Source organism: Crassostrea angulata, chromosome 1, assembly GCF_025612915.1.
Source record: "Crassostrea angulata isolate pt1a10 chromosome 1, ASM2561291v2, whole genome shotgun sequence".
NCBI classification, from domain to species: Eukaryota; Metazoa; Mollusca; class Bivalvia; order Ostreida; family Ostreidae; genus Magallana; species Magallana angulata.
Genome location: NC_069111.1, coordinates 23,754,635 through 23,768,865, shown reverse-complemented (window position 1 = coordinate 23,768,865; position 14,231 = coordinate 23,754,635).

The following is a 14,231-nucleotide window of genomic DNA, read 5'->3' as shown; positions in this document are numbered from 1 at the left end:
ACAAACCCAGGACACAAGAAAACTTTGAAAAACTTTAGTAAAGAATCAAAATCCACTTTAAATGCATGTATCAAGGAACATAATGTCTCTGTCAATTTAAAAAAACTAAAGAAAGGGTATCCTACAGAACACTGTAAAATCCTGAATATTGCTTTTATTTGAACATTTCTAAATGGTTTGGACAAAAATTTAAAAATGGCACGAGTCTTCTGATTAGTTTGAATAATTAATGTAAAACTAAAGTAAATAAAAAGCAATGAAGTCAATGAAGGGAATTGTGATGATTATGATATGATTATGAAATCGTTCTTGACGATATTGTCGTGAGTTGGCTGAAAAATAATGATACCCCAAAGTATGACAAGTTATGTAAGGAACACCAGACAGAATTACATGTTTGTCATGAAATATTGCCTTTTTTTATTTGGATCATGCATTATGCTAATTGGTATTTTAAAAAAAAAGGCACGAAAGAAAGCCTATTTTTTTTTTAACAAGATTTTCAGAAATGTAAAATATTCACACAAATTTTAGAGGGACAGAATTTTAAGAAAAGCTTTGGACAAGAAAATATGTAATTTGTTTATACAAATCATTTAATATCTGACAGCTTTTACTCAATTTGATTCTCATTAAGATGTGCATGTTTACGCGCCTTCACGTATGCCCCATTACAAATGTTATAACTGGATATGCATAAGCCGGTGTAAAGTAGAATTAATGACCCCCGTGGAATAATTGACCGGGGGTCATTTTAGAACGTAGAAAATTTTAGCATATCTAGTCGAAAAGTTTTGTCTATTAAGTTGTTCCGTTCAACACGTTCAATACTATCAAGTTTTTCAAAACCCCATACTTCGCAACCATATAGCAATACAGGTATTATATAATTTTGTTTTATCTATATAAACATTTAATTTCCACTCTTTACAATAACTTTCAAACTCATTCAGTGCAGGGTTGGAAATAATAGCCCGTCCGACCGCCCAAGACGGCCTGTTTCTAAGGCGGGCGGGGGCGAAACTTTAAAAGACAGCCCGGCGGTCAGGCTAATTTTAATAGCCAGTCTCTATTTTTAAACCGACAATTTCTATTTTTGAGTTAATTACCTCATTCAGAAAAAGTACAGACGCCGTCACGTTGTTTAGGTATCGTTGAGAATTAGGTAAGATCTGGAAATTATAATCTATTCGCTCATTGGTCTGAATGATTGTTATAGCTTAAACAAACTTTCGTGCCTTTGTCAGTTTGTGGATGGCTCTGTGTTTGTTACTAAATTGTTTTTGTTTTGTAAAGGGGGATTTCCAAAGAAGTTTGTATAAAATTAATTACTGACATCTAAATTTGAGTAATTTTGGTAAGAATATATAGTAAAAATTAATAGTGGTCACCTCCGACATGGTTAACAATATAGCTTCCCATGTGGTTCGTCACTTGTCAGCCATTCAAATTCTATTTTTCATCCCGGAACTAACGGTCGGCGTGTGTTGTTTTGGTCGGAGACTGGTTTTTTTCTCATAGCGTCAATCAGGGAAGTTATTTACATCCCTGCGTCAATCAAGTAACACTTTTTGGGAGTTGACAACCTCAAAAACTTGCGCATCATCTAGCAAGTTGCTTCGTTTGCTTCAATATGTCGAACAATTTTGTATCAAGATGATTGATGGTCACATTGATTCATGGTCACATTTTGATTGATAGAAGCCCTCAGATATTTGAGATCATAGACTTTTTTAAAAAGAAATTGTGTGAAGAGAACCTGACTATGGTAAATCTTAAATAGTAAATAAATGATGTTCAAATAGGTTAAAAAGAGATTACTCCTAAAGAGTTGATAATGGTATTTGGGCTCATTTTAGGGGGTTTATATTCCTCTAAAGACACGCGTGTAAGTAGAGGAACTTTCGAAATATTTATATCTTGCATCTGAGGGCTTCTATCAATTAAAATGTGACCATCAATCATCTTGATAATAATTAAAGTATGCCGATGATAGAGTAATATATATAATCTTTGTTCGAGTACGAGTATGTTTAGAATTGTATTCAGAAGAGATAGAACTGGTCTATAATAACCAAGCGGGTTTCTAATTTAGACCACATTTTTATTCAATACGTTGATTAAGTGTAAGAAAAAATTTTTCTCTGTTTTATAGATTTCAAACAGGCAGTTGACACAGTTTGAAGAAATGGTCCTTAAATTATGGCATCAATGGTAAATGTTTTAAATATATTACACATATGTGAAAAGGTATTAAATCACTCATGAAGATAAATGGCACGGTATCCGACTTTATTTCTTGTAATGTTGGAGTCCACCAAGGAGAACATTTGTCACCATTTTTGTTTTCATTGAACATAAATGATTTAGAAAATTATCTTGTGGAAAAAAATATCTCTGGTCTGCAACATCAATAGAACAAGCATTTTATATATATATATATATATAAAACTGCTTGTTCTTCTTATGCAGACGATACTGTTATCTTGCGATGATTTGCAGAACGCACTGAATGAGTTTGAAAGTTATTGTAAAGAGTGGAAAATATAAATGTTTATATAGATAAAACAAAAGTATATATTGATTTTTTCCAAAAAAGTAATAGTTGTACCTGTATTGCTACATGTATATGGTTGCGAAGTATGGGGTTTTGAAAAACTTGATAGTATTGAACGTGTTGACCTAGTTTTTAAAGCACATTTTATGTTTAATTTTGGCATAGTCAGTTTTTAAATATTGATAACCAAAAATGGGTTTCAATAGAGATAACAAGATCAATTTATTCAGAAGTGGCATGCTGATATAAATAATTCATCAGAAGGATTTATATATAAAATTTTTAAAACAAATTTTGGATATGAAAAATATTTAGATGTTTTACCCCTGAAAATCTAAAAACAAATTCTTGCACAATTTCGTACTTCAAATCACCAATCTACCAGTTAAACAGGGAAGATGGGAAGGTATTCCATTAAATGAAAGATTTTGTCCTCGCTGTAAAACAAAACGTACAGCCGATGAATTTCATTGCATATTAGAATGTGATGCAATATGTAATGCAATATGCAACTTGTCCGGAACAACTTAATACACAAAAATTTTCGGCTAGACTAAATATGCTAAAATTTTCTACGTTGAAAAATGACCCCCGGTCAATTATTCCACGGGGGTCATTAATTCTACTTTACATCGGCTTATGCATATCCATTTATAACATTTGTAATGGGGCATACGTGAAGGCGCGTAAACATGCACATTTTAATGAGAATCAAATTGAGTAAAAGCTGTCAGATATTAAATGATTTGTATAAACAAATTACATATTTTCTTGTCCAAAGCTTTTCTTAAAATTCTGTCCCTCTAATATTTGTGTGAATATTCTACATTTCTGAAAATCTTGTTAAAAGAAAATCTTGTTAAAACAAAAACAGGCTGATGAGAGTTTCTTTGTAATTTCTGAGTAGAGTCTGGTAGCCTCTTTTTAAAATACCAATTAGGATAATGCATGATTCAAATAAAAAAAGGCAATATTTCATGACAAACATGTAATTCTGTCTGGTGTTCCTTACATAACTAATCATACTTTGGATTATCATTATTTTTCAGCCTACTCACAACTTGTAAAATTTCGTTCGCAGGGATAGATGACAATATCGTCAAGAACGATTTCATAATCATATCATAATCATCACAATTCCCTTCATTGACTTCATTGCTTTTTATTTACTTTAGTTTTACATTAATTATTCAAACTAATCAGAAGACTCGTGCGTTTTTTTTTAATTTTTGTCCAAACCATTTATAAATGTTCAAATAAATGCAATATTCAGGATTTTACAGTGTTCTGTAGGATACCCTTTCTTTAGTTTTTTTTAATTGACAGAGACATTATGTTCCATGATACATGCATTTAAAGTGGATTTTGATTCTTTACTAAAGTTTTTCAAAGTTTTCTTGTGTCCTGGGTTTGTCGCTAAGCTAGATGGAATTTTCTTCTCGGCGTTTTGCATTGTGCGTTGTAAGTATAATTAGGAGTCTAATAAAATTTCATCTCCTATAGTTATCTATTTACTAATATTAAATTAATATGGCTCGTCTGTAAAGAATTAATTGTTTCTATGAGCTGTAAGACTTAAATTATCTCTATTGTTTTGCTTTTTATCTGGATCCCATATGTTTTGAAAACAAAGCCTTAAAATTTGAATTGAAAACTCCAGTTTTAGACGTAAAATGAATGTGTTAGGAAATTTGAATTGAAAAGTCTAGTTTTAGACCTAAAATGAATGTGTTAGGAAATGTTTTTTATATTCTGAAAATGATATAGACAAATCAGCTCGAAAAAGATTTTTTACAGTAATATTATGTAAACAAAACCATGGCATGAGTCTTGTTTACATAAAAATGAAATTTTCATTTGCTCTTTGATTTAAATATATCTATGCAGAAAAGTATATAAATGTACCTCACTTATTGTAATGTGCAACGTCAAAAATCATGGGGAAAACTGATGCGTTTGCTTTTCAGAACATCTATAGGAAATGACACAATTGTTGGAGAAGTAGATGCAGTTCGTTCATTGCAAAGAACGTGTACATTGGTGACATTTTATGCCAAAAATGCACGAGGAAGGTTTGTAGATTAGATTAAATTGGAGGTAAGTCAGAGTTTTACCGTCCCCTTGCCATACCGGCCTCAGGTGCGTTCCTTATACAGAGGATGCAGTTGTTAATACGGTAAAAACATTAATATTGAATGACGATGTGAGCTTTTACATGTACAAACATAACTTTTCCTGTTATTTCTATTGAATAAACTAAATCGATGTGCATTATCTATTCAAAGAGCCAACGTCTATAGATAAATTATAAAATAATCGTTTTCGTATGAACTTTATGGTAGTACTGATTTTTTATATAAATAAAATTATATATTTGTTTTCCATGTTTTTGATAACAAAGAGGAATTAGCCAATTTAATATTCGTGGTCAATGTTCTTTTCAATTTTGTGCACTTTTTTTGCACTAAAACTAATGAAGGGTTTAAAAAACAAATATTTTATTTCAACTTTTTATTTTTTAAGCATCTATTATATTATACTGCTTTTGTGTCGAAAAATATAACTGACCGACCAAAGGAGAAAAAGAGCAGGGGCAAAAAATAAGATTGTATAAATATTATAGTATTACAGGTTTACAGAATATTATTGATATTGCACCTACATTAACAAACATATCATCTTCATTGATACAAAAATCTCATGAATGAGATTTCATGATCCAGTCCATTTGAAAAGAACAGGAAAATAAAGGGAACTTTATAATAAGTAAATAAATAGGTTTACCCAGTGTAACTTAGAAGAATAAAAAAAAACGTTTAGCAGCTCTTATATAACTATTGCTAAACCAGCGTACATGTTTAGTGTAATAAATAATAAATATTAAAAGCATTTTGAAAGGCCAAATTTACTTGAAATTTACTTGTGAAATTAAGTATACTTAACCTTTTAGTTAAGGCTAGCATGTAATGGTTTAAATTATTAAAAGCTATAGCATTGATTACAAGTTCGTGCAAAAAAATCAAAGAATAAGTTTGTGATATTTATAATTAATTAGATTTTTAATTGGTTGATTTTATTTTAATTGATTGATTTTTAATTCTTATTAATAAAGTAACTTGTCCAATTAATTGGGAGCCTGATTTTTTTTTACATGTATGTATTTTTTGGGGGAGGGTGAGAGGTACTGATCCACTTCTTCGGAAAAAGTTCCTAAATGACAAAGGGTATATACATGTATATTGTGCGAACAATATCTTTTATAATATAAAAAGCAATAAAAATATAACCTGCTCAGTTTATAATACAGTAAGTTTAGAGAACGCTCAAAAACATGAAAGAAGTTTTTACTAACAAAAAATTCAGTGTGCTTCTGGGCTACATATAAAAACGCTAAATTATTTGTATTTATTCTTATCTATTATTCATTTAACGCGTGTATCTATTCACTTGTCGACAAATAACCAATGTAACAAGCAGATGAAACATCAAACACGTTCTGTTCATATACTGAAATAGTACATCAAATTAAGTAATATTTTTTCAAATTTCCTTTTTTATCATTGAATATTAAATAAATATCGCCTTTCAACATAAATTGGGGCCCAGCACTGCTTCCCTTATTGCTTCATACCTTTATAATTGTGAGTTAACAGAAACAAAGTGAGATTATTTTCTACAAAAGTTATCTCTCTTATCAGAGGGAAAAAGAAAGATCGACTTTTGGCGAAGTTTCTTTTTTATATAGCATGCACAGGAATCCAATATGCATACCGTATATCGGCTCCATACATTTTTAAAATGCCATGTTCATTGTACTTAGCTATTGATATTGGATATTCTAGAAGCTATGAAGTCTTTTTAACGCACATTCATTTTTTTTAAAAGATATGACTTATTTTGATAAATGAATGTCCGTTAAAAAGACTTCATAGTTTTCGTGACATTTTTAATAATATTAATTTAAATAATAAAAAAACCACAATGACTTGATATAAATGCGTTATATTTATAGTTATTGAATAAAATTTTAGTAAGATATATTCAAAAGCAAAACAATGGAGCATATAACCTAACATAAAAATAACGTAACGTCGCAAGGCTAGGTAAAAAAAAATCCATAGCTTTAAATGCCAAATTAAGATAGTAATTGATAGATAGTTATTTGATCTTCATGAAACTTCAACTTTAATCTTCTGACAAATATAAGTTTAAATCCATAAAAATCTGGAAATTTGAAAATGAGGGCCATTTTTTCATGGGCGCAATCATATACATGTGCAAATAGATAAAAACATGTACTTGGTTGTCACCGTTAGGTGTCCGTACATGTTATACTATACCTGGGCAATTCGTAAATTTGCTCATAAAAGATATACTTAATTTTCAATCTAAAAAAATTAAAAACATAAAAAATTAAACTTTATAAAAGTTTACCTTTAAGAAAATTATTAGCGGAAATTAAGGAAACAAAATTACGAATTGCTTTCCCGACATCAAATCGGCTCTGAAACAAATTGCTTAGAAAAATATCTTTAATTAATTTCAGAGGCGTCGGAACCGGGGGGAGGGGGGGCTGGGGAGGGGGGGGCTTGGAGTCCTAGGTATACTAGCCCCCTATAGATAAGGGATTTCATTATATGCGAAAAAGAATTTGGTGCCCCCCTTTAGTCCCCCCTTTTCTTTGCAAAGTTAGACCTAAGCATTAGGCACATAGCATCAGAGAGGGTTCATAATTGTTCCTAAATTTACCTTTATTAGATCGAAGTTGAAGTCATAGGTATACTAGCCCCCCCCCCCCCCCTACGGATTAGGAATTTCATGATTTGCGAAAAAAAAATTATGTAGCACCCCCTTAGCCCATTAGCCAAGCCCTTAGCCCCCCCTTTGGTAGCAGCCCTTTTTTGCAAAGTTAGACCAAAGCATTAGGCACATAGCACCAGACAGGGTTCAGCCCCCCCCCCCCCACCCCCACTTTTCCTCGCAGCAAAGTTAATTGTTCTTAAGTTTACCTTGAAAAGATGAAAATATTGAGAAGTTCGAGTCATAGGTATACTAGCCATCCCCCCTATAGATTAGGGATTTCATTATTTGCGGAAAACAATTTGGTGGCCCCCATTTATCCCCCTCCCCCCCCCTTTTTTTGCAAAGTTAGACCTAAGCATTAGGCACATAGCATCAGAGAGGGTTCATAATTGTTCCTAAATTTACCTTTATTAGATTGAAGTTGGAGTCATAGGGATACTACCCCCCCCCCCCCTTACGGATTGGAATTTTCATGTTTGCGAAAAAAAAATGGTAGCCCCCCCCTTTTGGTGGCCCCACCCCTTAGCCCCCCGCCCTTTATTGTAAAGTTCAACCTAAGCATTAGGCACATGGCATCAGATAGGGTTCATCCTCCCACACCTTTTTCTCGCAGCAAAGTTAATGATCCTAAATTTACTTTGAAAAGGTGGAAATATTGAGAAGTTGGAGTCATGGGTATACTAGCCTCCCCCCTTAGCCCCTCCCCTATTTTTTTGCAAAGTTAGACCTAAGTATTAGGCATATAGCATCAGAGAGGGTTCACCCCCCATTTTTCAAGCAGCAAAGATAACTGTTTCTAAATTTACCTTTATTAGATGGAAATATTGAGAAGTTGGAGTCATAGGTATACTAGCTCCCCCCCCCCCCCTAATCCCTTTACGGATAAGGAATTTCATGATTTGCAAAAAAAAGTTTTAGGTAGCCCACCTTAGCCCCTAAACCCAGCCATATGCCCCCCTGTTGGAAGCCCCCTTAGCCCCCCCCCCCTTTTTGCAGGAATTTCATGATTTGAATTTTTTTTTTATTAGGAAGCCCACCTTAGCTCCCGTTTTGGTAGCCCCCTTAACCCCCCCCCCCTTTTCTGCAAAGTTAGACTTAAGCATCAGACAGGGTTCATTCCCCCCACTTTTCCTCGCAACAAAGATAATATTTCCAAAATTTACCTTGATAATATGGAAACATTGAGAAGTTGGAGTCATATGTATACTAGCCCCCCCCCCCCCCCTACCCCACCCCGTTTACGGGGAAGCCCACCTTAGCTCCCGTTTTGGTAGCCCTCTTAGCCCCCCCCCCCTTTTTTGCAAAGTTAGACCTAAGCATCAGACAGGGTTCATTCCCCCCACTTTTTCTCGATGCATAGTGTTCCAAAATTTACCTTGAAAAGATGGAAATATAGGTAGCCCCTCCTTAGCTCATTAGCCAAGCCCTAAGCCCCCCCCCCCTTTGGTAGCAGCCCTTTTTTGCAAAGTTAGACCTAAGCATTAGGCTCATAGCACCAGACAGAGTTCAGCCCCCCCCCCCCCCACTCCCACTTTTTCTCGGAGCAAAGTTATTTGTTACTACGTTTACCTTAAAAAGAAGGAAATATTGAGATGTTGGAGTCATAGGTATACTAGTACCCCTCCCTTCCCCCCCCCCCCCCCTACGGATTGAAAATGAAAAATAAATTGGTAGCCCCCCCCCCTTTTGGTAGTCCCCCCCTAACTTAGCCCCCCCCCCCCCCCTTTTTTGTCAAGTTGGACCTAAGCATTAGTCACATGGCATCAGAGAGGGTTCACCCCTCCCCCCCCCCCCCCCCAACTTTTTATCGCAGCAAAGTTAATGTTCCTAAATTTACCTTGAAAAGATGGAAATATTTAGAAGTTGGAGTCATAGGCATACTTGCCCCCCCCCCACCTCCCCCCACCCCCTACCCCCCACCCCCCCCCCCCCCACCCCCGGATTAGGAATTTGATGATTTGCAAAAAAAAAAAAATGTTGGTAGGTAAATTGTTTTTGTAGTTATAAGTAAACTCCCCCACCCACCCATTAGGATTTTCATGATTTTGTGAATAAGTTTTTTTCTTCTTTTGCTTGTCAAGATTTCTGAGGATTTATTAATCTATCCGCTCCCCCCCCCCCGCCCCCACTTTTAATTTGCTTACGACGCCACTGAAATTTTATTCAAAATTAAATTACCTAATTATTTATAAATAATGAAAAATCAGTTTAACGTACAAGCACGTAGTATCATTTTTGGAAGGGGCAGACTCATCCAAAAAATCTTGACCGAAAAGAAGAGGGTCATTTAAATACCCAAAAATCCTAATCCGGGGGGGGGGGGGCGTTCACTCCACTTCAATTTGACTGTTCATTTCCTCATTTTCAATTCATTTTTTACATGGTCCCATAAAAGTGTGTATGTGTGTGTGTGTGGGGGGGGGGGGGGCAACTCCATGTTATTTCAATCTTTTGTATGTAAATTTGAAAAAATCTTTGCAGCGCAAAAACGTGGTGGGACCAGCCCCCCCCCCCCCCCACCCCCCCTCCCCCGATGCTACGTGCCTGACGTATACTGTGAGTAAGGAAAAACTGTATAAGTAAGGAAAAACTGTCATTGTCCTTGCGAAATTCTGCACTTTTTATACTGACTGGTTCTTTTTCATAAATGATGAAAAATCAGCTTAACGTACAGGCACGTAGTATCGTTTTTGGAAGGGTGTAGACTCATCCAAAAAATCTTGACAAAAAAAGGAGGGTTATTTTGAAAATCCAAAATCTCGAAAATCCTAATCCGGGGGGGGGGGGGGGGGGGGGGAGTATACGGTTCACTTCACTTCAATTTCACTGTTTATTTCCTCGTTTTCAATTCATTTTTTTACGTGGTCCCATAAAAGTGGGGGTGGGGGTGGGGGGACCCCATGTTATTTCAATTTTTTGTATGTAAATTCAAAAAAAAATCTTTGCAGCGCAAAAACGTGGTGGGGCCAGCCCCCTGCCCCCTCCCCCGATGCTACGTGCCTGACGTATACTATAAGTAAGGAAAACTGTAAAAGTAAGGAAAAAATAACATTGTACATGCGAAATTCTTCATTTTTTATACTGACTGGTTCTTTTTTCATCTTCCTGGTGATGAGACAATAATGATGAATTTTAGCAAATTTTTCTTTGATGTTATCCATGGCTTGGTGTTAAAGAAAACCAAGTTTGCTGTCCCCTGTAAACAAATAAAAATTAAAAATTTAGAAATCAAGCACAGAAACACCGTTATTAGTAATGATGGTTCATACGACTTGTATATTAATTAAACATGCGTTCACATTTTTTTTTAATTTTGTAATTATTTTTTCTTTCACTTTGATATTCATTGTCATTTTTGTTTGTTTGATATGTCATCTAATCAAGCATATCACCATCCTATCGTATCTCAATGAGAAGCTAAAATCCATCACAACATCCCTCCCCGGCTGCGATTCTCAGAAAACCAATTTAACATGTTTAATGAATTAAAGAAATTGTGATTTTAACTTAAAAATGTTATCCGTTCCGTTCCGTTTTCCTTTCCGCATTTTAGCAACACCCTGCAGGCCACGTTAGCGGGTATTACATGTAGTTTTACCCAGTTAAATTGCACGTGCTGTACTTTCCGGTGTTTTCCATATGCAGAAAGGGATTAATTAACATGGATAAACGTTTCTTTTGTGATGATAAGCAAAAGGATCCATATTGTGCTCTAATTGGATTATCATAGTGATGTTGACCAATATAGGTAAGCATTTAAAGAATCCGGGATCGCACCTATTGTGTTTCGCGCGGAGATGACTCGCATCTCAATATGTTTCGCACCTCCATTGGAGCGAAATATCTCACTGTATTAAGATATTTTTCTCGTGTTATTATTGCTCCGTAATTAATTATAACCTTTAAAAGAATTGAAATAAGTTATAAAACCCTGGTTTGCATTTATTTATGCACATAATATGTTTTGCCTGTACTACCGTTGTGGCGAGCGCATCTAACAAGAATTACACATACCTTGCATCATTGTCATGTTATTTAGTTATCAACTATGAAAAAAGAATTTGAGAGAGTAGACAGACAGACAGACAGACAGACAGAGGGGTAGAGGGAGAAAGATAGAATGAGAACAGAGAGAGAGAGAGAGAGAGAGAGAGAGAGAGAGAGAGAGAGAGAGAGAGAGAGGGGGGGGGGGGAGAGAGAAAATTATATAAAATTTCTATTAAAGTTTTTAAAAAAATTCTTACGAAATATATACCACCTTATTGTTTTCGTTCGGTTTCTTTTTAGGGTTTTCCGTTTTCAACGGAAAACCCTTTTGTTATTCTACGGTTTCTTTTTCTTTATTAAGGTCTTCCGTCTTCAGCGGAAGACCTTACTGTTTTTCTACGGGTTCTCATTCTTCTATATTATTATTATTTTTCTCCTTGGTAGACACCCTTAATTTCTCAGCCATTTCTCAATCGATTTTAATGATTTTTACAGGGATAATGTCTTTGGTAAATATCTCTTTGCATCCGACTTCCTGTCTGAAAATTCACTTCCGCTTCTGAATTATCTCCCTTTTTCCTGTATTTTGGAGCATGATGTTGTCCACGCATCTCCTCAGGAACCGTTATAGTTAGAGACTTGAAATTTACATGCAAGACAGAGTGGTTATGGTAGATATGCTTGCTCGTTTTAGATTTGTCAAGAAGCCATTTTCCTTGAAGCTCGCCTGGACCCGAAAATTGGGATTTAAAAACGCTGTAATTTTTTGTGGTTTTCTTTAATTATCTAATTTCTGAAAAAATATTTTGTTAAGACATGTAACGTAAAAATAGTTTCTATTTACAAGACCTTTCTTTTAAAATCAAGAAAAAGGGGCTGGCTCCTCAAATAAGGGGACTAAACGACTCTACAGTCTTTAATCTGTAGCCCTTTACTAAACGATATTTTGTGATATGTTATATAAGCAAATATGTTCATATCACAGTTATGTATCCAGGCAATGTAAAGATTTTTCCATGTGTTAGGTAATTAAGGGTTTTTTGGGGCCAAAAGTCCAAAATTTTGATCGCCCATATCTCAGAAAGGAAAAATATTCCGAAATGCAGTAGAAAAGAAAAGTTGTTCAAAATCATGTTTTTAATAATATGCAACCTTCAAAATTTCGTTAAACAGCCCCTATAAGGAGATAAGGGACCGGCATCTAAAATCTTCTTTCTCATATATCTCCAGAATGGTAACGAATTTGTTAACACTTGTTGAACAAAATGTATTTAGAATTAAGTGACCTTTTATGTGATATCAAGAAAAAGGGGTTGGCCCCTTAAATTAGGGAACCAAAGGGCTCTAAAGTATTTTATCTATAGCCCTTTACTGAGGGATATTTTGTAAAATGTTATAGAAGCAAATATGTTTATCTCACAGTTATGTATCTAAGCGATGTAATGATTTTATCATGTGTTACGTAATTTGGGGTTTTTAGGGGCCAAAAGTCCAAAATTCTGATTACCCATATCTCAGGAAGGAAAAATATTTTGAAATGCAGTACAGAAGAAAAGTTGTTCAAAATGATGTTTTTAACAATATGCAACCTTCAAAAATTCGTTAAACGGCCCCTACATGGATATAAGGGATCAGCACCTAAAACCTTCTTTCCCATATATCTCAAGAACGGTAACGAATTTCTAAACATTTGTTGACAAAATGTGTTCAGAATGAAATGGCCTTGCATTTGATTTCAAGAAAAAGGGGCTGGCCCCTTAAATTAGGGGATCAAAGGGCTCTAAAGTCTTTAATCTATAGCGTTTTCTAAGAGCTATTTTGTAAAAGGTTGTTTAAGCTGAATTAGGTATAATACGTTTATATATCCTAACAATATAATGATTTTCTCATGCGTTACCTAATAAGGGTTTTTTAGGAGCCAGAGGTAAACAAGTTTAATCTTTTCGATCTTAATTTGAAGAAATGCAAGTATTTAAAAAAAACGATATAAGAGAAGTTATAAAATGTGATACAAAAAAGCATTAGTCCTCCACTCTTTTTTCCATATCATGTTTTTTTGTCGAAAATCAAAGTCGATAACGTTAAATTTCCTTCTAAAAATCGGACGGAAGACCTCCTCGTTGCTCGCAACGAGATCGTGTCTAGTTATTATACTTTTTTTTCTTTTTCTGACTTTTTTGGAGCGTTATTTCTCAGAAACTATTCAACCGATTTACACCAAATTTTTAGGAGTTATAAAGCATCAATGTCGCTACTGATTATTAAAATTTCAAATGATTACGTCACTTCCGGTTTCAGATATGGACGATATTGTAAATTTTTAAGGGTCATTTTGTCCACGCATCTCCTCTGAAACTAATCATGATAAAAGCTTGAAATTTGCAGGGATTGTAGATGAATGTCTGTAGATTTCCCTCCATGCTTCCAATTGCGAAAAATGCGCAAGGCCTAGAAGCTCGCCTGAACCTGAAAATTAGCACCATATTTTTTCACAAAATTTTCGCACATTTTCCGTAATATCTTTTGACGTATAAATATTTTGTTAAAACATGTAATGTAAAAGCTGTTTCAATTTGCACGGGCTTTTATTTGATATCAAGAAAAAGGGGCTGGCCCCTCAAATTAGGGGCCAAGAGGGCTCTAAAGTCTATTTGCAATAACTTTTTAGTGAACAATAATTTGTTATCAATTATAGAAGCAAAAATGTTCATTGTACAGCTGTTTATCTATACAGTGCCATACTTAAGTCATATATTACGTAATAAGGGGTTTCAAGGGGCCAGAAGTTCAAAACTTTGATCGTTAATATCTGAAAAAGGAGAAATATTTTGAAAAGCAATGTAGAACAAAAGTTATTCAAAATAATGTTTTGTACAATATGCTA